We start from the raw sequence: 5,021 nt of genomic DNA, 5'->3' as shown, positions 1-5,021 counted from the left end.
TGACCCGTGCTGATGCAGGAGCCTGCGTGCACAGCACAGTGCTACCCCATACATACTGTTCTCTGTGGCCAGCTCAGCCTGTTTCCTTTTTCAGGCCTCAATTACCGTAAGCTTCATGGTTTCATCAGTATAACTGATGTTCCTATACACAGGCTGTGAGGAAATGTGTGTGAATGCATCTCTCTCTCTCTCTCTCTCTCTGTGTGTGTGTGTGTGTGTGTGTGTGCGTGTTTGGAAATGCATGCATGGGTGACATACTTGCCCCTTGTTCTAGTCTCTGTTCAGAGAGAGCTGGGTTATGCGAGCTATTGCACACAATGGCAGGTGAAATTGTTGGCTGTCACCGGCTTGATGTTTTCAACAAAAGACAGAGAAAAGCAGCTATGTGTGCAACTTATTTGCACCGTGCTAATCACATGCAGTCTGCCCAAATTCTCCACACACACACACACACACACACACACACACACACAGACACACACACACACACACACACACACACACACACAGAGAGAGAGAGAGATACATACACACAAAAAAACAACCTGTGCATAACATCAGGGTTATACTGATGAAACCATATGCACACACACACACACACACACACACACACACACACACACACACACACACACACACACACACACACACACACACACACACACACACACACACACACACACACACTTGCTTGCTTGGTACAGTGTGCAGACCCTGGAGAGGTGTAGCAACCTGTTGTAAGTGAGTGTGTGTGATCGGCAGCGTTAGAACATCTGCAGACTGGAGCTGCACTGCCCTGTGACATTTAAAGTGCCTTTCATTATGACAGCACTCTCTCTCTCTTTCTCTCTCTCTCCTTCTCTCTCTATGCCTCTACCCCCCCCCCCCCCCCCCCCTCTCTCTCTCTCTCGCGCGCACTGGGGTCTCGTCTTTGAGGGTCAACGGCAGGCCAGTGACATGTCACCCAGAACTCAACGGCTCAATGACAAGACAGTTTATCAAGGCAAGGCATATGTATGTATAGCACGTTTCATACAGGTGCAATTCAAAGTGCTTCACACAGATATACACAAATATGTAGTCGCTCAGTCAGTACATGGTCATTGCAATTGAACATAAATCCAAGTGTAGAATAGTTAAAAGACAAAAACATAAAAACATAAAATAGCTAAGAAAAAAGCTAAAATAAAGCTAGCTAATAAGCTAAAAAAAAATTCTCCCTCTCTCCTTCCCTTTCTTCATCCTCCTCTCCACTCTTCCTCTCTTCATCCCTCTATCATCATGCTAAGGGGCCATAGCTGGGCCTCTCTGTGTGCTTTAATGCCCTTTGAGTTACCCTTTCAGTGAACAAACTATGCAAAATAAACGGGTCCAACTCCGGTTCTGAGCACTTGTGCTGCCGACTCCCACTTGTGTCGTCTCATCTGGCATGACAAGCATAACGTGAGCCATGAATTACTGGTTACATCTGATTTGCATAAACTTGGTAAAGGAATGAAACAATAGCGCACTCATAATACGTTTTTGTGTGCGCGTGTGTGTGTGTGTGTGTGTGTGTGTGTGTGTGTGTGCGCGTGTGAATTGCTGTGCAATGTCTCATCGGAAGAGTGTGTGCAGCGGAAGTGTGTGTCTGATTTGGAAAGCTGCCAGTAAAGCATGCTGAATCACAGTTTCAGCGCACCCCCCCCCCCCATCACCCCCCCTGCACACTTGCCACGCACCACAGAGGACGTAGCGAGAGTTAGCGGTGTGTGTGGGTGTGTGATAGACAGCTCGCGCGAGCCAGCGAGTGAGCGAGCGCAAGAGAGAGAAAGGAAACATTTGAAGTGTGTTGCGTATTTAAATATAACATTGGCCTGTCAATGGCTGTCACTAAATATATCATGTTTACCTTTTAGATATTCGTTATTGAGTAGATCTGTACTCCATGCATCAGGGATCGCAGAGACGATTTGAAGCTTCTTCACTTGACCTATTTTGGCTTGGGCCTTGACCTTTGAGAGGTGACCTGCTAGTATCTCGTTATTTGTCCTCATTTGGAAGGAAGCGTCACCATGTACTCTAAATGCGTTGAGCCTCTTACAGTTTTTTCCCCCTAACTGTCCACACACTAAATCTTTGCTTGTCACGCAATTTTCTAAACATGTCTTTCACACATCATCACCTCACCCCAAATCTGGAAATCCATACTCTAATTTGCAGTGTTTGACACAGTTTTCCTAAAACACAATTTTCGAGCTAACCTAAAACTCTAACAGGAAATAACTTGTTTTTCAAACATTACCTCAAAATGCCACACTTATTCACCAGTGCTTCACTCTCTCCCCCCTATTGCAGACACATTACTTTGCTGAACACCATCCAATCATTGCCTTATGAATAGATATACTCTCTATACATACAGTATGTATAGACCCTTTCAATCGGCTCTTAGAACATCTCCAGTTGAAGAGTTCAGAACCAATGCAGATACTTTGAAATGAACATGAATCAGACTTTAGTGTTCTACAAAAAGTCAAGTCAAAGTCAAAGTCAAAGTTTTTTTTCTTCACCCCCAGAAATACCTTAGTGAATGTTTGTTTCTCCAATTGAAAGGGCCTAGGCCTATGAATACACCCCATTAACATTTGAATGTTGTGTGTCATTTTGCTGGAGATCTGAAGCATTTTGCATTTGAGCAATTTTGGGTTTTGTGTGTAGGGTTTTGAAAAATAGAGTTGTGCAACTATCAACTTCCTATTGCAACTGTCCATTCCTTTCTCTCTTGACTACCTTATCAATGACATCCTGGTCATGTATATGTTTGTTGGTACACTGCAGGGAGGTGTGTGTGTGTGTGTGTGTGTGTGTGTGTGTGTGTGTGTGTGTGTGTGTGTTGGTCTAGAATAAGAACCCTGAGGGTGATGATACATGGAGCAGCCTTTTTTCTTTTTTTTACATGTAAACAATGTTGCTGGGCAACCACATAACCAGTTCCATTAAAGTTCTTTAGAAACGTAATGTTGGGCAATAATGTTGTGACAGAACCACGACATATTGCCAGGAGAAATTGTTCAACAGGTTGTCTTGTGTATGACCAATATAAGGACATGCTAGCCTACACCACCAGTGACTCAAGCAGAGGTGGACAGAGCACATAAATCCTGTGCTTGAGTCAGAGTACGGTAGCCTACACATGGTCAAATGTTAGGCTACTCAAGTAAAAGTACAAGTCCTCCTTTCACATTTACACTTTAGTGGAAGTACAAAATGACTTGTACTTTACTTACGTGTTGAAAGTGAGAGTCATGTCATTGATCATGACTAATGCAGTTGCATTTACTACTGTTGAAATGATTTGCCTCAGAAATAGGCATTCATTGAGCCTCTCCCCTTCGTTCAGGGAGTAAATAATTTAAAGCAACACTAAAGAGTTTTTCGTACCTTAAAATAATGTTTCCAAAATCATTTCAGCGGTTCATCAACTCGTAACAGGGTGAACGGCACTTCTTCATTGACTTCGCGGCCCTCTATCAGCTATAACCGCACTATGTAACTTTACCCGATACCCAGTGTACCTGTAGTTCGATGAAATGAGACTAAGAAACTAAACTTGCTTTGATGTCGAAATACATCATAATTTAATACAAATCTTGCAACTTACTCTACCTTGTCTGTATTGTTATTCGTTGTCCAATTGTTGGTTGTAGTAAGAACTAAAACAAATTAATGTAGGCTACAGAGATAGAACTAAGTAGAAATGTGTAAATACAGTAGGCTACATATGAATGGGGAGTATTTGTACTTTAATTGAGTACTTATTTTTCTTCCTACTTTTATTTTACTTTACTACAAGTTATTTAATTAAATGTATACTTTTACTCCATTACATTTTTATTAGCAGCATTAAGTACAAAGCATAGACTAAAATAATGTGCAACTGAAAACAAAGGGCATTTCCATTCAGCATGTTACATATTTGTTGAACTGAAGTCAATGGAAGTGTCGCAACTTTGTTATATCGAAGGCTTTGCCCTAATCCAGTGTTAATTATAGATCAGCGGAACGCCCCTCGAGGATCGAGCATCGAGCATCGAGGATCGAGGAGGCATGATGAGAAGCACCTATGGAAACAGAGTAAAGACCTAGCAAATATAGCAATAGTTAAGGCCTAGCAAATATAGCTAAGACATAGCAATAGTTAAGGCCTAGCAAATACAGCTAAGACATAGCAATAGTTAAGGCCTAGCAAATATAGCTAAGACATAGCAATAGTTAAGGCCTAGCAAATACAGCTAAGACATAGTTAAGGCCTAGCAAATACAGCTAAGACATGGCAACAGAGTGAATACCTAGCAACAGACTTAAGGCCTAGCAAATATAGCTAAGACATAGCCCTTGGTATACTATTTAAAAATTCTAACTGTTTGCTTTTCATTAATAGCAAATAGGTTTTCAAAGTGTGTTTATGGAGTGTGATGTCGCTGCTCTTCTGTATGTTGAAATGATACGCATAAAGGAAGCAGCAGTGACAAATTAACGGCAGCCAAACCTTTGTCCAGGCTTCGAAGACATTGTGTATGATGTGTAGGCATCAAGTTTTAAGATGCTCTATGTATGAATTTGACAGCCAATCCAAAGTTCTGACCGCTCTATTTTTCCATAAAAAACACAGTGAGGGAGGGGGTTGTCACCCCATTTAGATTAATTTTCTCTATGGCATCATAAGGCTAGCTATGGTAATGTCAATATTGTGCAAAGGGGTCAGCAAGGTACACTAAAGGATACAACAATAATGCAGGCAAGGCAACACCATTCTTTAAACTAAAGCCTACCTTAGAAAATAAGTATGTTCTCTACAGTGTTTGATTTCACGTACACATGAATTTGGACAGTGTTTTTTTCACAAAATGTAATGGAGTAAAAAACATAGATCGACATACACGAGTAAAAAATAAGATATTTGGCCTCGAAATGTACAGTATAGGCTACTGGAGTTACTGTAATAAGAAGTCTCACAAAATTGCAATAATCGACACATG

Source organism: Sardina pilchardus, chromosome 12, assembly GCF_963854185.1.
Source record: "Sardina pilchardus chromosome 12, fSarPil1.1, whole genome shotgun sequence".
In the NCBI taxonomy this organism is placed as follows: Eukaryota; Metazoa; Chordata; class Actinopteri; order Clupeiformes; family Clupeidae; genus Sardina; species Sardina pilchardus.
The sequence above is the reverse complement of the archived record's forward strand: the minus strand, read 5'-3'. Positions refer to the sequence as shown.